Source organism: Rhamphochromis longiceps, linkage group LG7 (assembly GCF_057381845.1).
Source record: "Rhamphochromis longiceps isolate RC_006_pf linkage group LG7, R_longiceps_female_GT1.1, whole genome shotgun sequence".
In the NCBI taxonomy this organism is placed as follows: domain Eukaryota; kingdom Metazoa; phylum Chordata; class Actinopteri; order Cichliformes; family Cichlidae; genus Rhamphochromis; species Rhamphochromis longiceps.
Genome location: NC_140563.1, coordinates 12,901,814 through 12,922,256, shown reverse-complemented (window position 1 = coordinate 12,922,256; position 20,443 = coordinate 12,901,814). Strand labels below are relative to the sequence as shown.

The 20,443-nt window shown below is 40.9% G+C and overlaps 1 protein-coding gene across 1 annotated transcript in view; it reads right to left on the bottom strand.

Annotated features, from left to right (window-relative positions):
• Positions 1-20,443, bottom strand: part of roraa (RAR-related orphan receptor A, paralog a) — a 190,940-nt gene that overhangs the window by 150,200 nt on the left and 20,297 nt on the right. The window lies entirely within an intron of this gene.

Genomic DNA, 20,443 nt, shown 5'->3' with positions numbered 1-20,443 from the left:
AGTCAAAGAAATGTCTTCTTTCCCCCCTCTCTCCTTCACTCCTAGAGGGCTGCATTAGCCCACGGTGGGGATTTAACTAATGAGCCTAGCTGCTCTCCAATGAGGGCATCCCAAGACAGCCTTTCTCCTACATTTGGTTCCAATGGGTTTTAATGTGCTGGTCGCTGCAAAGCTTCACTCTGTCCAGGACATTATAAGGTAATAAAATAGACACAAAATATATAGCAGATGGGGTTTCTTTTTACATTATTTGCTCTTACGACCGTAAGATGGATATCATGATGTCAGTCAGGCAATCCTCACTCACACACCATAAAGTACTGCATACATTAAGCAATCTTTAAAATTACAAAAAGTGCACTGTGAGAAAGTAAATGTTAAATTAATATTACAAGTACAGTCCTTGTTCTTGGAGCTGCTAGATTCAATGGTGCATAAAGCAAAATTTTATTTCCTAGCCACCAATAATCATACTACACTGAAGCCAAATGAAAAAAAAAATCTTTCAGTGTCTACTTAAAAACGATGAATAGATATTTTTCCAGATGTAATTTTCTACTACCGTGCATGTTGTTGGCAATCTGGGGTTATTGCTGCACTGAGAAGATATTGCAAGTGCAATAATAGATTCTTTTGTCACTCGGGAGCAGAAAAATAGGTTGTAAATGTATCATTGCAGTATAATTATGTTTTAAAAGTAGATATGGAAAGCATGCAATTTCTTATTTATACATCCAGCATAGCAACATTAATCCCGATAAGTGGTTCTGTCCAATTGATTCCAATATTCAGTTCACCCTTAAGCTCTGTTTTAAACCCACTTACAATAATATCTGGCCCTTTAGGTACTAAATCCTCACAGAGCTTCACAAATTTTTTGCTACATGTGCTGCTTGACAGGTCATCTTTTGCTGAAAAGAGCTGCCTACAGTGATTGGAAACAAGATGAGTTCATCAAAACAAAAGCAAAAACCTAAAACAAAACCTAAACGATTCTAAAAGACTCCACAGCGCAGGGAAGTGCAATCAGGTAATAATTTTATTGCTTACATGAATAAAGTGCTTTGAAATTAAACAGAAGCATGTTTGGGGTCTGTTGGGGTTGTGGCTATCTGACCGTGGCACTGTCAGGTGTGTTACAGATGGTTGCTTTTTGGCTATTGCACCTGAGGCTTTTGCTCTTTTGTACAAATTAGAAACGTGCTGGTTCTGCTAACAAATAGACAAGCCTATCCTCTACTTTCATTCAATGGGAAATAGGAAAATGGTAAAAGAGATGTAGTAATTTATTGAAAAATACATGGAAATATCTTGATGCATGTTCAGTCATCCAAGTAAAGAAATGATGACCAGAATCAAGAGTTTGTACAGTTTTAACGATTTGGTATTACCAACTTCAATGTTCAACATAGCCTGGATTCTCATTGTGAAACTTTAATTTCTGAAGTGGTCTTCAGAAATAGTTCTCTGCCTTTTGTTTTGCTCTCTGTCAAGATGATCCCACAACAGGTTAATAGTCTTGAGGTCCACACTCTGGGGATGGCAATCCATTGTGCGCAAGTATGATTCCATACCCGTGTTTGAGATCATTGTCACCTTTTCTATTTTCATAATTCCATCAATTCTGATAAGATCACCACTGTCTGAAATGCAGCTAACAACCAGGACACAGCATCCTGTTTACAGATGGCTGTGGAGACTTAGAGTTGTGCCTCACTCTTTACCTCATCTATACACATTGAGAATTTGAAGTAGAATTCCCAAATTTGCATTAATCACAGTACAAGACCTGTTGCCACTTATTTTCAGTCCAGTTCTTGGATAATTTGGCATACCTCAGCTTTTTTTTCCTGTTTCCCTTCCTTAAGAATGGCTTCTTAACAGCCATTCTTCCCTTAAGACCATTTCTGATGAGGCTTCAGCCATCAGTAGATGGATCCACTGAGTTTTCAGCCAATAACTCTCTGGGAATCACCTTGTTGGTGAAAAATACTATTTTATGCCTGTCAGACTGTGTTATCTTTGACATTTTTCACAGATTTACTGAAAGAAATTGGAACAAATAAGATGTTTTTGTGCCAAAAGATACGATTTATAGGTTCTACCGGTTCTTTGCTACGTTGTCTGTTACGGCACAACACTGGTTCATCCCTTACGTAAGGGGCCTTTTTTATGCTTGAATGATTCAAAGGTCAGTGTTAAGTAACTTAACAAGGTACAAGGATTGGATTGAAAATGAGTGAAAAAGAACAGCCAAAGCCAAATGTCCAAAAAAAATTGTAATGGCCTTCAGAAACCCTGGAGAACTGTTGCTCAAGACCACTTTAAAAATGTGAAGAAAGTCAAGCTCAAAATGAGAGGTGGCTCAAAACTTTTGCACGGTACTGTAAGTTCAGCCTGGATCGAGGAATAAAACCAACCAAGTGCTGTTTATCAAATAGGGATTGGGGATTATCAACTAGTTTCAAAGGCTGGGACAGAAGAGAAGCAATAATGACAGCTGGCATATAACAAATGAGCAAGTGTCATATTATTGCTGGTGTCACATGTCTGCTAATAAACAGCAACGGCAAGTTGTGAATTCGGTTAGGTTGTGAGATTAGTGCCTGAAAGCTATTTGTTGTGATATGATTTTTCTGTCATTGTTAATATCCACATGCTGAAATCCTGAGTGGCATCAGTGCACTCAGCATGCTAGTGGTGACCAGCATATATGGGAGATGTTCTGAATATCTGAACAGGAATACTGACAACAGAACTAAAAATATTTCAGAAACATTATGTTTGACTGCAAATTGAAATGTATGACATCAAATCAAGATGCACTCGTGTTAGGACTGCAGCTGTACACAAAATTCATTGTTTGATATGCAGCGTGGTTTTGGAGTTGATCGCTTACTGACACAGAATATAGGAGAAAAATAAAAACACTTACCATCAATGTAATCCAGGTATGAGGAAATGTTAGCAGGACCTCTGGTTGTTTCTTACAAGCTTATGTAGTGAAATAGTGAGTATAGTTTTAGTTGTGTGCGTGTCTGTGTGCACGCACATGCAGTTCAACCGAGTCATCACCAAATTCTTATCTAGCCTGTTGCCCTTAAAAAGCCACAAAACTGCAATCCAGCCTTTTTGTCTTTAAGAAAAAATCTTTGAATTTTCTTTGGATATAAAGACTGGAGTCTTGGTGTTTACTTTCAGCACTGCCAAAATATTCCAGGTGAAATCAGTAATTTTGTATTATCATATTTGTACATCCACATACTTAGACTGAGGGAATTTGACATCAAACTAAATGTTTATGGTACCGGGGATGAATATACACCTAAACCCATAATGTTCTATAATTTTCACAAACTATCGCTGTACATGAAATTCCAAGAAAGTTATTTTCACCCAGACATCCTGATAGGACCCATTCATTCACAAGGATCTATTTCAATCTCCTGTCAAATGTGCCAACAAAATCTAATCCTGACTGTGGTGTGCGCAACGATAGGATTCTCTTGCTGGTTCCTGTAAAGTGAACAGCTGAAAAAGAGCTTATCATAGAGGATTAACTGGTGCTTTTTCAAGGTGGTTTCTCCACATCTAAATTGTACTTCTTTTTCCCCACATACCATCAAAGAGCATGGGTGTGGCATGCTACAAATCTCTTTCTGTTTCAAAATTGCCCATGTGATGGGAGTCTTTAGACGAGCCTGATGTGATAACTTGTCTAGAAGCAAGCTACATGAGCATTTATAAGAGTAGTGGGTAGAAGAAAAGTAAGTAATCCATTAAATCTAAGTGAATATGGATCGATCTATTGTATAGTCATCATCGCCAGCGTACAGTCATCACAGATGACATTATCTTAGCTGAACAGTTGTGCGGGAGTGTCTCCATGCAAAGATGTCTATTCAGTAGCCCCTGCTTTGTTTGCATGACAACCAATGATAAATAAACCTTAAACACTGACTCATGAACTCAGTCTTACAGCCTGAGTCACTCAGACTTATTTTTTTGGAGGCGATAGCTCAGATAAACCAAACTGAGATGTTTAAGCCACATCTGCAGTAAACTGGAAACAAGGGAATATGATCCCTTTTCCCAAAACTTGTGATTTTCCCAGTGAAGCCAGCAAACGGGCATCTCCTCACTTTTTTCAACTCCTTTCCTATTAGGCATCCAAGGGACACTAATCTGCAACACTGAAACAACGTCGTGAATATCACCCCCAACTGCTAATTCTCAGAGGTCTTTGTGGTAAAATAAATCATTAAGACAGATACTCCTCGGAGATAGTGGTCATATACCTCCATTGCCAAAGTGAATTTGATTTCATTTGCTCTATGCTCTGTCTTTGGCAAATGCAACATAACAAGCTGAGTGATGGTAAACTTAACCCCTTGTTGGGATCATTTGCATAATTCCAAGCTAATTTAAACACCAATGGAATAGCTGGAAAATGGCTGCTGTGGGGTTGGGAATCGGAATATCATAATAAATGATTCATAAGGTGCCATTTGTGTCATTTAAACCCACCAATTTCATGAAGAAGCGGTAAATTTAGTCTCAGTCGCATGCTTATAGGTGAGCCTTCCATCTGCAGCAGATACAATGATGTGCTATATGGAGGATGCTCATTGTGAGGAAACCATTGTTCTACCGCTAATCCTGGCTCAGCTTCCCAACCAACCAGCACTGGAGGCTTAAATGCAGCAGCCCTTTTAATTCTCCACTTTGTTCTGCCGTTGTTGTGCTCCTCTCGTAAATAATACCAACAGGCTCAAGAAACAGGCCCGCAATTGAATATGAACCATGTCTGTAGAAATGAATTGTGACTGGCAAATTAAGTTTTTTTTTTCTTTTCTTCCTTCCCTTGGACTGGCTCTTGTTGTCTGCCAAGAGATGTGCAGTGGCAGAGATATGGCTCTAGTGTCGAAGAGCACATCAAAGACGGGGCCTATGAGAGGTCTGCTTTACCTTTGAACATAGAATAGGATTGGAGGCTGTGCCAGCTCTCTGCAGGCAAGGCTCAGGCTGATCAGAAGCTGCCCAGCGCAGCAAATGCAGCAGCAGTAGGCACAAACACTCGTACTATAGTCAGTTTCAAATGAGCCCTCTACCCACCACTGATAGCCTACACACAGAGTGAGCGTAAGCTTCGCCACTGAGGGAAACTGAGACTGTATTCCAAAGCACAACACCCTGCAGAGCTTAGGCAGCGTCGCATGGAACAAAGTTACTGATTCAACAGTTTCTTGCATAGTTCCTCCTAAATACTGCATTTCCCACTACACCGAGCCAGCATGAGGAGAAAAAGATAAGTGTACGCTTGAATACGGCCTCTCAGAGGGAGAATGCGAACGCGATTATTCGGAGCAACAAATCACACACGCGCGCGCGCACACCTTTATGTCTACACTGGCCAGTGGGATTTCGATAGCGTAGATAAATTGAGCATGCTCGTCTGACCTGTTCCCAGGGATAGATTCAATTAAAATTAGCTTTATGTTTTCTTTTTTTCCCCCAATCCTTCTGCCACTTCTTTTTGTACAAAATATTAATTACATGAATCGTTTTCACAGTCTCTCAGTTAATTGTTCAGCTTTAGAGCATTTCACAGGGCCACAGCTGAAGCCTGGGAGATGAAAACAGGATGGAGATGGCGGGGCGGGGGGTATTTGTGCTCAGGAAAGGGGGAGGGGCATTAATGCTTTTCCACTGTCACTGGACTGTAAAACACAGATGGGAACCTTATCATGTGTTGATGCTCAGCAGAGACAAAACTCTTTACAATAAAAAAAAAAAAATCAGATTTATTCTTTATCATTGAGAACTAAAAACACCTATCTTCATTTAACTGCATTTGGCAGTAGAGCAAACTTTACCAGACTCTGTCCCCCTCCTGAAAAAATGATTTTATTTTCGGCAGCATGATAAAGCCTGCAATCATAGCGGATACTCTTGTCACGTCAGAGCAACATGATTGCTTTAAAATCACTTGGCAAATTATCTCCTGCAAATGTGCGTGGGCAGAAAAGTGTTTATGAGCGCAAACGATTATCAGGTTAAGCAGAAGAAACCCATGAGCTGGCAGTTTGCTTGCTTTGTAATCTCTTCCCCCATATCTTTGTAATAAATTTAGTGTGGATGCTACTGCTTACCCAAAAAAGGTCAGTTTTCTGGCAGTGGCCCACCAATTAAACAGATAATTATGCAAATGTAGCCTTTACTTAGTCAGCGAGTGGGCAGCAGCAGCATCTAGCGCTTTCTACGGGGCAAAGGCTATCGATGCGCCTGCTCGTTAAGTAGTCTATAGTTAGGCAACATGCTCATTATCTAGCTTCCCTTTATTTACACACACACATACTTACACACACACGCTTCACCTTTAATTATCGGAAACAGGAAGCTTACAAGCTGAAGTCAATGACCACAGGGAGAAAAAGAGACAGCCCTGCTGACTGTGCATGAATAACACTCGCATGTCACAACACTCTGTGCACTGATGTTTGTTCTTACTCAGGTCAGTTTGTCATTTGCCAACCTCTTCTCATTATTCAGTTAAGTCGGGTTGGAAAAATTAAGCGGACTTGCAAAGTGACAAAAGCACCAAAGTTTCCGTATAAAAGAGGCCTTATTAGTATTTGGATGGATCTCCTTTTTTTGCAAGATGCTTGCCAGACGGAGCAATTCGAGAAGCATAGCGAGCAATTCAAGATGCACACTACAACAAAATGCAAATGGAAGACGCAAAGCAGTGTGCTGACAGGATTTCAATACAGGGATTGTTAGCAGTCAGAGAGAGAGAGAGAAAAAGCTGGATGCCCCAGTGCTCTAATCCCACCTGCCTTTCTATGCACTGGGGGGAAGAAACAAAAGCAGCCCCCAGGAAGTTCAATATCTGCTTCTGCTTGACCACATCTCAGCCCCCTCGATGAGAAGCCGCGTCTCCATGGCAAGGTGAAGCAGCATGGCTCGAGGAGTGCCGGATTAGGCCAGGCTCTTCAGGCAGACCTCACAGCACTTCACTGAAACATTCATATTTTTTTTTTTTTTTTTTTTTTTCACTGAAACATTCATGAGGTTGCCAGCATGGAGTCACAAAGACAGAATCCAGCGTCTGATCCGTGGGCAGAGCCCCCTGCCTGAACTGGACCCCCAGCTGTTTCTTAACCAGGGTGTGTGTAACAAGCCCTCTCACATAGCCCATCAGCCACTGGCTGCACAGATCTGCTGGGACTCTGGGTGGACTCAGGTTCTGGCCACTAACCAGGCCCCTCCCAGAAGGGTCTGGTAGCCATGCTGAGTAGCTCTTTAAACTGAGAGGACTCACACTCCAGAGGCTGAGGTTAGGGCTTTCCTTTACTACGCATGTGTTTGTTCCTTAGTGACAAACAGAGGGTGGCTTGTGCCTGCAGAAAAGACATGGTGAGGCTGACATGTTTGGATTGGAGAGCAGTCAGGCCTGTCTACATGGTTGCACTGAAGCAACAAGGAGCTGCTATAGAGCTAATACTGACAGGAAAAACTGTTGTGACGGCAAAGAGCAGGATGTTTTCATGCTGTAACTAGGTGCTCATGGATACAGTCAGAATAACAGAAAGGTCACAAACTTTCAGTAACTTGGCAGTCACACTAATTATTACTGGACTTAAAACCAAAATATTTTCCCAGCTCTTAGAGCATCTGTTATTGCCTTTTTTCCCCCCAGAAGCACTCCGTCAGTGTCGGTCACTGGAGAACACTTGTTAGACAATTTGTGTGTTTTAAAAGCACTTCCTCAAATTTCCACTGTTTACCTGAGCTTGGTGAAAAATGTAGCCAGATACTTGTCGCTTACAGTAAAATGACTCAGTGTTGCCTCCACGCCAACAGCCAACTCTAAGTGGACAGCACGGAAAAGGGAGGCTTCGGCTTGATTTTGCATCCATTTGATAAAGGATGCATAAGCATGGGCGCCACAGCTGGTTTCTATAATACAACTTAAAGAAGTGACAAAGGAAACAGCATTGCAGCAGATTAACCTAATTGTGCAATCTGATGATATGTGTATGTGAGGACTCAGGGCTGTGTGTCGGACAGGGTCGTCTGCAGTACGGGGGCCCCACAGGGAACGGTTCTGGCTCCGTTCCTCTTCACCATCTACACTGCAGACTTCTCCCACAATTCCACCCAGTGCTTCCTGCAGAAGTTCTCTGATGACTCTGCAATAGTCGGCCTCATCACTGATGGGGACGACAAGGAGTACAGAGGACTGACTCAAGACTTTGTGGACTGGTGCCAGCTGAACTACCTCCAGATCAACGCCAGTAAAACCAAGGAGCTGGTGGTAGACTTCCGCAGGCACAAGCATTCTCCACTGCAACCACTGAACATCCAAGGTATGGACATTGAGGCTGTGGACAGCTACAGGTACCTTGGTGTTCATCTGAACAACAGACTGGACTGGACTCATAACTCAGACGCCCTCTACAGGAAAGGGCAGAGCAGGCTATACCTGCTGCGGAGACTCAGGTCGTTTGGGGTGGAGGGCCCACTCCTGAAGAAATTCTATGACTCTGTGGTGGCTTCTGCTATCTTTTATGGTGTGGTCTGCTGGGGCGGCAGCATCTCTGCTGGGGACAGGAAGAGACTGAACAGGGTGATCCGAAGGGCCAGCTCTGTTCTAGGATGCCCTCTGGACCCAGTGGAGGTGGTGAGTGACAGGAGAACGGCGGCTAAGCTGTCATCCCTGTTGGACAACGTCTCCCACCCCATGCAGCAGACTGTGACAGCACTGAGCAGCTCCTTCAGTGGGAGACTGCGGCACCCACGGTGTGGGACGGAGAGATTTCGCAGGTCTTTCCTCCCCACTGCTGTCAGACTCCACAACAAAGACTTTAACTGAACAAACACACACATCCACACATGTGCAATAACACTAAGTGCAATAATCTTTTCTGGCATCGTTGTATTTTTACTCAGTTGTATATAGCATTCGTATTCTATTTTTATCTTATTGTATATTTTTATTCTATTTTATTCTACTGTATATAGTATATTATTTTATTCTATTCTGTACAGCTGTGTACTGTATTTATTCTTATTGTATTCTAATTTTTGCGTCATAACTTTTGCACTGTCCACTTCCTGCTGTGACAAAACAAATTTCCCACGTGTGGGACTAATAAAGGTTATCTTATCTTATCTTATCTTATCTTATCTTATCTTATCTTATCTTATCTTATCTTATCTTATGAGCCAGTTCACAGCCATGGATCCTCAGGTGCAGGCCTCCTGGCTGTTTCAAAGTCAAGGCTTAAATCTAAAGATGGCCTTTCTTTTACCATCAGGCTCCCTCAGCTTTGCAATGAGATAAGGGTAGCGAAATCATGAGCCTTCATTTGACGCATTTTTATAGACTTGCTTTTATTTTTATATTGCATTACACGTGATGCCTTTTATCACTGTTTGTCTTATTTTTTTTATCTTTGTTGCTTTGTGTGACCTTAAATTGTGGCTCTCTGTCATCTGTCAGAGAGGTTCATGGTTCATCTGTCACAAAAACATTAAAAAATGTTAATACGTGGATTGTAATTGCAGGTTTGTATAAACTAAACAATTCAAGTTTCTCTGAAAAACTGTTAGAAGGCCTGATGATGAAAAATACTGCTAAAGCTGTAATACACATTGGTAAATCTAATTCTCCAAAATATGTTTTTTAATTAAAAAGTTTTAAAAGTGGCCAACCCACAAATATTTAACTTTCAGAAATATGTTGCTTTATATAAAAACAGGATGATCAATAATTGGCATATATGAGCATGTGGGTTTGCAAGTGGCCGTGGTGTTGTCTCGTCTCTCATGTCATTTGAACTGTATAATTCACATACGTAGTGCAGTTACATGAGCATTCCTGACTGGGGCAACATCAGTTTGGGAACCCAATGGCTTTTATCTGATGACTCAACCAGGGGCAACAATAATGTTTTGGGACATTCGGTTAGCAGACAACTGATACGAGGGTCATGACTCCCGGTTGCATTTGTTGGTCATTGTCTGACAGTGAATGCAGAACCATTTTTACAAGCTATGGTTGAGGTTTCATTTCAGTGAACATGTTTCTGTGTGGCTCTGCACAATGACTGTGCTTGCAAGGAATCAATACCCACTCACCCGTGGCTGGTGAACGCAGTGCACCATGATTCGTGCATGAAGTTTGAATCACTTGCATTTGTTGAAAAATTCTAGTTTTGAGGATATTTCCTATTTTCATTCAGCTACTTGTGGTAATATAAAGCTACAGTCTTCGATAGCACCAGACCCAGTTTTCCTTTAACATAAAAGTTGCGTCTTTTGAATTGTGTTGGCTGAAGTGGTGAAATTTACAAAGGTTTGAACCACTTGAATGAAAACACATGAAAAAACTTAAGTACTGGTTTTTAACTTACCTATGTATAAAGTCATACATTTGGAATAACAGGGATTCCAAGTCAACCAAACATCTCTTGTGGTGTTTAAACAAGACGGAGTCTATTCCCAGTGTCATAGAGCAAGAGGCAGGGTACACCCTGGAAATCAGGACTGCAGTCTATTACGGGGCTTTCGTGGATGGCCTGTTGCAGGAAGGTAAAGTGTCTTGACAGAACTCGGGCAGGCACAGGGAGATCATACAAAGCCCTCACAGAAGGATTTAAACCAGACTGGAAACTGAATCCGGGACCCTCTTGCTGTGAACCGCAGTTTATGGGAATAAAATTAGATCTGCTGGTCCTCCGATTTTAGTGTTTTCCCAAACACAGATGCTCCAAGACCACTGTTGTACTTTGTATCCAGTGAAAACATTTGACAAAGGTTTAATTTCTTTGTAATGTGACTTATACAGTCCCTCTGTGGATAGACTTTAGGTTTTCATTTTGTAACACAGTAAGCCAAACAGTCCCCAGTTAAGTCATTTGAGCAGTGATTAAAAATAATTTTTAAAAAAATTACTATACTGTTGTTAATAATCAGATCAGAGTTTCAACAGTTTATTCAACAAATTAATGCACTTAAGCATTAAAGTAACCTAAAGGTAGTTTGGAAAATCATTTCACAAAAATGCCCTCAATGGACTGAAGGACATGATGGATTGCATGGCTGAAGGCTGGTGCCTCTAACCAGTATCTGCCAAAACTGTGCAATCCCATAATGTAATTTTAATGTAATTATTTTATTTATAAGATACTGAAACTCAGAAAAAAAATGGTTAGACGAGTCTAAAATGAAATGTGATTAACATTTTAGCTTGGTGTAGTTTAATTTTCCCCTTTTTTAAAATACACCCTCAAAAACATGATTAGGTTTTTTTTCCACGGTCCGAAGGTGCAGCTTTTACTTTGGAGGCAAATCTGTCTTGTCCATTGCTGCCAGATTCTCAATATTCATAAACACATAGAGTACCATGTACTGGGCCTCAATTATGCCACTGAAATACAAAAATGACAGCACCTCCACTGCCTTGCCACCACACTGCATGACAATCACAGCACCACAGACATAAAGTTAGGCTGTTTTAATTTGAGCATTACATATCCACAGGCAATCTGCAGAAATACGCCAATTACACAGAGTTTTAAAGTGTCTAATTGAGGCCCTTCAGTCTGAATATGTTATTGCCAGCTCTGATTCAAGAATGAAGACAACATGCTCAGCTGCAACCTGCTGCTTACTCTTCAAGGGATATGTGGTGTTAATAGGATGGATGCTCAGCCTTTGGTTCAGCGTCCTCTTACTGAACCAGCATGCCGCAGGGTGATAATCCTTATTTTGTTGCACTGGCTTATTACAATGCTAGCAGTAGATTTTGCATTTAACCACAGGCCTTAGCCGCTTGATGTGAGAGGAACCCTCCGGAGGGAGTGTCAAGTCTACAGCATATCATAAAACGGCCTATTGTGCTGTTAAGAAAACTTTTTTAAGTTAAAAATTATCCTTGGAAAAACTAAGCATCGTGTTTGAGGAAATACTGCAGAATGTTCTCCTTTTTGACATTAATTATTATACCCGTACTTAAGTTACATTAGGGTTACAAAAAATGACTTGTGAGTGTTAAAACTGTAGGACAGGCAAACACGAAAAGACATGACGCTGTGATGAATGCGAACGATTTCAAGGACTTGGATCAAAACTCTTTTAAATTGGAGTGGTGATGAACTTGGTTTGCCTTTAATTCCACTTTCACCACAAAATGCAAAGCTTTGTCCACAGACTCGTGTACGGGTCACACAGACTTCCACGCTTTCCAACTCCAAAAAAACAGACACCAGACTCTCATTAGGGACCCCATGTTGGAGAACATGAATAATGCAGCACACTTAGAACACTGGCCAGAGTCTGTACATTCACCAGTGTGTTTGATCTTGTCAAGTTTAGCTCACATTTCTGCATTTATTCTGTGGCGTTTAACTAAGCAAGTTCCCCGAATGCACACAAGGGTGTCGCAGGCAGTCACTGGTATTTGATGGGTATAAATATGGGAACGTTTGAAGATTAACCCAAAAGACTAATGCCGCTGTAACACTTGCAACGGGTAGATCAGCTAATGAGAAGCCAGCCCTGGTCTTTGGCATCATAAACATTTTACCAAATGTATTCCAAAGCCCCCTGGAAAAGCAGCTTGAGAGTTCTTCCCCTTATGTACTGTACTTCATCTCATTACTAGAAGGAGTCAAAAACATCAACAGGAACTTTGAAGCTCTGAGCTCTCCTGCGACTCAGAAGGCACAGAGGTGAGAGTGGGCATATGGGAAAAAAAAAGCATTAAAAATAAAAACTCAAAATAATCCATGTAGTCCACCCACTGAGGTGTTACAAAATAAACAGCAAGTAAATACACACAACAGCTGTTACGAAAAAGGTAACTTTTAAATGATCCTGCTCCGTGTGACTTAGAGTTTAAAGTGCTTAAACGAGTGACTTATATCTTAGCAGCTGCGGAAGCATTAAGGGCAAACATCACTGTAAGCCACCGACAGGAAACAAGCAAAAGAAGAGACAGCCAAAGAAAAAACAACTTAACAGCAGGCAAAACCTACATTTTTAGTGCTGTTTCTTATACATAACCACTTATTTAAATGCTGATCAATAGTTCAATATGTCAAGCCAAAGTAAGAAACCAAAACTGTGATTGAGGAATTATTAAAGTACAAAAAAAAACAACAGACACAATTTCGAGTATATTTCCTGTAGGACAGCTCACTGCATTGTAAAAAAAAAAAAAAAAAAAGGACCCTGGAGAAAGCAGGAAATTGATGGCAGTTAATACCAAACCATCATGTTACAAGCCCACTGATTTGAAAAGAACTGAGCAAAAAAAGAGGGGAAATAGGCATGTCAAGCTTAGCTTTATTGAAGGTCAGAGTAGCCTACTTGCAGTGTGGGCAATCTTCCCCTTAAGTCATTTAGCTTTAATTTCCACATCTGATATCACAAAACGTGCTCCCTATAAGAGGGATAAGCTTAGCATTGGCCAGAGCTAAAAATAATAAGTCTTCGATGTTAAGAGACCAAGGTTTGTTCTCCCAAGTCATTAGCTGAGATAGCCGTTATACTGACTTTTATTCCCTAAGAGGAGCGCAGGAGGAATGGTGCACTGCCCGTTCTTGCCTTCAATGTCATTCCAAAGAGTTTGGTCCATTCTAAATAAAGCAAGATTTTCCAAGAAATGTTATTCAAAAAAGAAAAAAATTACAGGCGTGATCGAGGTCCATTCCCCCCCTCATTTGGAGCGTGGCTTACTTAGCCACCAAGTCACAACGTATCAAGTCAATTTATTGATGATTATCCAAGTACACTCCCCAATGGATGACAAGCTGTATCATCTGCATAAAGATAAGAGCATCTAGGGAGATACCATCAATTCCCCTGTGAAAGCAAAGATGAGAAACTTCAGGAGAATTACCAAGTGCTCATCGAAGAACTCAATTATAGTAAACAAGAATAGTTAATTTGTTGCCAGCAGATAATCAAACTGGATTAAGCTGATAAAAAGTGATTTTAAGATGCTGTGGCAGGGAATGTAGTGCATGAGCCGAAATGTTTCTAGTTTGATAAGTCAGCCGGCTCCTCCTTAAAGCACATTGGGATATTTGATACACAGTCACTCATCCTGCCCCTTTGACAGCAATGAAGGTAAAAAGTTAGGGGCTATAAAAATGATATACGTGACAACGGCATTTCATCATGTGTTGTACCAGCTCCCAGATACTCGCTGTTAGCTCAGGACCCAGAGGAGCTTCTGTATCTCCATGATAAACTCATCTGGCATGATTTATTAACTAGTGAATCACACTCTGCTCGCTCTCCGTAACGCAGACACACACACGCACGCACACACACGACTCTACAACTTCTCTGGAACAGTAAGCCTTTCCACAGGGACAGTCAAAGTCATTAGCACCTCCAAACTTTCTCCATGCTAATTTTTGCTTTGATTTACTGGGTAGCTCATTTAAAACATAGTTCAGAAACAGACTGCTAATGTTTAAAACTTTCACACCCAATGCAACTTCCTTCCGCAGTCACTTACATGAGAGAGCTCGGTTTAAATTGCGCAAACGTTAATAATGGTTCTTGGAAATGCATCTTTCAAGTTCCATAGCTTAAAACAAGAAAAAAGAAATCACGACTTGTTTCCCTTTCAACTCAGCTGTCGTTCTCAGGATTCAGGGTGTCTCCCCTCATCAGCACGACACTCTGCTCTGGCCAAAATGACCTTGTGGAGGTTAGGCTAAGGCAGCTGTCTTATCACATCGGCCCTACCCCGGTCTCAAGTGGTCCATCGAGTGCTCTGCTGGCACCAGACTGCACAAAGAATGCTGGCATCCTTTCATTCTTTGAGCCTCCATCTGCCACGACTCTGACCAAGGGGCTACTTCTTATTTTAGACCTTCTATTCGCATCCCCGCATCCGTGTCCGCTCATACAGACCCCCACCGGCCCATCACCCCTGTCCCATTTACCCCTCACATCCACTCTTCAAACGTAAAACGTGGGTTCCCAAGGCGGAGCTATGCTGAACTCTATGAAGTAGACTGGAAACATCCGTGTCCTTTCCCAAACTTTGTCAGGTGAAGGATAGTGGTTCTGCTCTAATGGGCAGAGGAGCAGCTTTGCCCTCTCAGTTGCAGCACTTTAAAAGGAAACCCCAGACAGCCAGTACAAAACCAACAATCAGACACACTTATCTCTTTGTAATAAGCACAGTTTATTAACAGTCATTTCACCAACTCATCTATGGGAGAGTCTAGAACAACGTGTCTAAAGCTCCCAGTGAAAATCTCCTTAAAAACCTTTTTCCTTTGTAGCTATGAATGTTTAAAGTTTACTCCTCTGAGTGAAATTTCATTATTTTTGTGATGAATTTTTTAAAATTACATTTCATTTGCCAGTTTCTCATTTTTCTCTAGTCTGGGTTGAAATTTGTACAGGAATTAACCCCCAAAACCCCAAGAATAATCAATTAGTAAACTGTTTTTTCTCCTAAGACCTTTTTTTTTACACAGTTAGCACTTACTTTTTTATATATTGCTAGTTGACAGGTTAACAGGATTCTCTTTTCCCAAGGAATTTGTATAAACTAGTAACATGACACATGTTGCTTATTAGATTATTATCGAATAATTTCTAAAACTGAGACAAAGGAGCGGACTGCATGTACAATTTTCTAGTGATTTATTGCCTGTGTACTACACACACTACCATATGGTGTTGGCTGTGTCATAAAATACATCATATTTTCATGATTGCTGCAACTACTTGACACACCAGGCTAGAGACCAGAACATTTGTAATGATGGATGGCCATCATGTTAAAGATATCAAAGTAACCCAAGAAGAAGTACATTCGAAGTGACACCCGTGTATTACCGAGGGGGAATGGTTGCACATAATGGACTTCACATGCAGCTAGAGTGAAATCTGGTGTGCAGCTGACAGCTCTGCGGAGATAGTGAAATTTTACACTACACAGAATGTGCTGTGGCGGATGATGGACTGCAAAGGCGAAATATTTGGTAAATGGCCTCGGTGTGTTTTAAATTCACAGCGCACCTTATTTTACAAGCTTAGCACGCATTCCTCCAAAGCAACACTAACATGAGTTTATGTGAAAAAAAAAAGCTGTAATGATGATCTGACACCTTCTGACATGTGCATGCTTCAACATTGTTGCTTCTTTAACCACCTTGTTGGCTGGGGTGATACACCCAAAATACAGAGCCAAGTCAAGTAGTGAAAGATTGCCAAAGAAATGTCTGGCAAAAAAATCTCTCCTGCTGGATAAATCTCCACGGTAGATAAGTACACCTGAGGCCACTACTGTACCAGAACAGTTGACTTTGACTTCTTTGTGTTTAGAGTCTCACAGGTGGGACTAAATTAACTGTAATCATACCCAACTTCTAAATTACTGCACCTCTTAAAGCACGAGTGACAGGAAAAAACTTGATAGGAGAAGGTGTTCTTCATGTGAGATTAATCCAAAATTATACCCAACAGACCTGCGGGATATCCACAGCTTGCTGCTTGAGTACTAAAATATAGTCCACAAGATGAAAAGTGAAACCACATTTTTCTTTGCCTGTGACCTCCATTTCTTGAACTTTTGGCTTTAAAGCTTTTGTTCCCCGTGTCTCTCAGCTGCACTCTGCTACCGCATTGTCTATTCTCCATCAGATGGAGAAGACGGTAATTCAGTGAATCTGAATTGTTCTGTGTTTCAAGATTACTCCCCAGAGTGTGCATGGTAGCCCCACACCGTTAGTTTGGAATTTAAAGGAGTGCAGATTAATAAATCATAAACCCGAACTCAGCACACCTCAGTCACCTTTTTTGTTGTATCTAACACCCCAATTCCCAGCAGGCTGGGCACAGAAAGGCATGTAAGATCTGTGCCGCTCAGGAGAAGGGAAACAAACAGGTGGTGTAAACCTCGGCGGGCCCGGCATCTCCGCACGAAGCCTCCCTGACTCTGTCCTATCAAAGCAGGATGTGAGACCTTGCTGCAGTTCCCTTGTAGTCCCTTGCTATGCACACTTAGTGGCCTCTGGGAAAAGCGCTCCAGGTGCTCATTGACTTGCATGAAGGCTGACTCTAGTTCTCACGCTGGTACATTCAAAAGACTGATGAGCTGCTATTGATCTCTTGCAGAAGATGCTTTTCTCATGGACAAAGAAGTAATAGCAAGAAAATTATTTTCCAATTATCTTCACTTTTATTCTAGAAAGCATGAAAAAAAATTACAGCAGGAGAAAGGGTTTTTTTTCCCCACTCCCCCCCATCAACTCTTATAAAGTGGAGAAAGCAAACATATCAGACTGATACAAAGTGCACAGAGTTTGGAAAGTAGACTGCTATTACCCATGAGTGCTGAAAGATGCCCAGCGCAAGTCAGATGCCGTTTGCTTTCAAGGACACTTACGATCCCAAGGTACTTGTTGAAGAGGAGGAATATTATTAACCCCAGTGGCACGGCCTTCCATTTCTTTATATTTCACAGGCAGAACCGTCAAACCATTATATTACAACATTTCTTTGAATGGTGAAAGCTAATTTGACTTGGGGAAAATTGTTCTGCGTAAGGTCAAAACAATGCCACAACAATGGCGGAAATGGGGCATTTTAAAAATAACTAGACAGGAGAGAAAACTTCAGAAACACAAGCTGTTCTTTTTTTCTAGGCCAGTGTGCACCAGCTTGCCATGACTAGACATTGTCTAAGTAAAAAAGGGGAAGTAACACACTTTTACTTTAGAGGAAAGCATTGATAGATGAATAACTTGCTTTTAGATTTGTGGCTCCAGACTTAGTTCGGGGAAACTTGATAAAAGACCGTGAAAATGTGAAGATGACTCATTTTTAATTCTTATAAACCAATTTAAGCTACATTATTAAGCGCTTTAGGGGGAGACAGAACTGTTGGATTAACAGTCAAAATTAGAGTCAATGGCAGCAACACCTTTTCATCTGATTAATAAACTAGACAAGTGCGAAGTGGGCTGCCAATCTTCATTATCCCACAGTGCCAAAATTTAATGCACGTATGTCCTTAGAGTGCTGCTGCCAAGAGGTTAAAATGTAAAGATTGAACTCATAATGGAACTACATTTCTATCTTGAATGTATATGAAAATCATGAATATTGTAAATGAATATTCAAGTGACATATAATTGGAATGACCCATTGACAACTGAATTTTTCTTTTTATAATTTGAGGAAAGTGTGGCACCAAAGAAAAGGTCAGTTACCAGTTGTACAAAGTCAGGCTGTGTCCAGTAAACTTCATGAAAGATGTTATGTATAGATATTTTCCCCTGAGGGTGATGGTAATAGAAAGGTTAGTGGGTCACAGAAAGAAGAAGCACACACAAGCTTTATATGATAACTATCAGGACAACAGAATCAACTGCTTGAATTAATCTTACATTATTGGTAGTAAAACGAGTTTTGATATTTTTATTCCACAAGCGAAATCACTAGTTTTCTGGTGGATATACTGGCTTTAGGATTGAAAGCTGAAGGACTAAAGCCTTAGTCAAGAAGAAATATCTGAAATTATAGTCGCAATAATGGTCAGGGGTTCACAAATTTAATTAGGAGTGATTCTCAGCAGATGTTTAATATACACTAAATTAGCTGCACTAATATCAGTGGAGGTCAAGATCTTTTGCTTGACCAATTAGCTGATTGAACCAATAGACAAACATACATTAGCCGAAGTACCTTTTAAGAAAACTATTTCCCAGACACTTTGCTAGATACATCTATTCAACTGCTCATTTATGCAATTATCTAATTAGCTAATCATTACAATGCATTCAGACAGATACTGATGGCCAAAAAAACTTTTTGGAGTTCAAACCGAGCATCAGAAGTCGACAAAAAGGTGATCTTAGTAACTTTGAATGTGGAGTGGGTGTTGGTGCCCGATGGGACGCTATCTGAGTATTTCAGAAACTGCTAAGGATATTGAGATTATCCCACACAATCATCTCTAGGGTTTACAGAGAATGGTCTGAAAAACTGAAAATTTCCAGAGAGTGGCACTAAGAGGAGAACGGCGGCTTCGAGCTGACAGGCAAGAAACAGTAACTCAAAGCACCACTTATTACAATGAGATTGTGCTGTAAGTGCACAAAATGTCAAAAGTTGAAGCAGATGTTGCACCAGACGCCAGGTGCAGCTAAGAACAGGAAACAATTCACATGGACTCGCCAAAATTGAACAACAGAAGTTTGGAAAAGTGTTGCCTGGTTCTGATGAGTCTTGATTTCTGCTGCAGCATTCAGATAGTGAGGTCTGAATTTGGTGTAAACAAAATGAAAGCATGGATCCATATTGTCTTGTATCAATAGTTCAGGTGCTGGTGGTATAATGGTATGAGGGAGGGTTTCTTAGTACGCTTTGGGTCCTTTAGTACCAACTGAGCATCATTTAAACAGCACAGCCTACCTGAGTATCGTTGCTGACCATGTCCATACCTTTAAGACCACAGTGTACCCATCTTCTAATGACTGTTATCAGGAGGTTACCACATCATGTCACAAAGCTCACATCTCAAACTGGTTTCTTGAACATTATTGTGGGTTCATTGTACTCAAATGGCCTCCACGGTCAACAGATCTCAATTCAATACAGCACGCTTGAGATGTAGTGGAACAGGAGATAAGCATGTGCAGCTGTGCAGAAACTGTGTGATGCTATCACGTCAATATGGACCAAAATCTCTGAGGAATTGTTTCCACTGCCTTGCTGTTGGGGATCCAACCTTTTGAAAACATGGTGTAGCTAATACACCACTGTATACTGTCAGCCATAAGAAAAACTCGGAGAAACACGTCTCGGAGAATATTGGACCCATCATAAAAGTTGCATAAAGTCTAACATATTGTTTGAACTACAGTCATCTGAGGCTATGTTCACTGACTGCAAGTTTGAACATTAATAAAAATCCAAGGGTGTAGTGTTAAAAAAAAGAAAAGAAGAAGAAGTGATCTGCCCAGACTTCTGTAACCTCTTCCTCATCCTCCCCCATCTACTGTATGCTTAAGGCTAGGAGTTCAAGGCTGGTAATGTAGACACCAGTTTTTGATGAGAAAGAAGAAAGCAGAGAATTAAAAATGCAGCATCCCGAGCTGTGCTGCTATGGTGTACTCTTAATTTCCCCATCTTTCAGAGGGCTGTACCACGGCAGGGATACTCAGTTAAAATGTTGAGACAAAAAAAAAATTTAAAAAATACTGCAAGCAATTCAATAAAATGTCACCATCTGACAAAAGTTACCACTCATTTTATTGGAGCACTATTACTAATTTACTCACCAAACACACATTTTTACCAGCCATTTGGCTCTTTGCCACTGTTGATTTTAGACCAACAGTGAAATGACTGTGCAAGACAGAAACGCCACGGAGCAGTTGTGCTTTTACTCGTG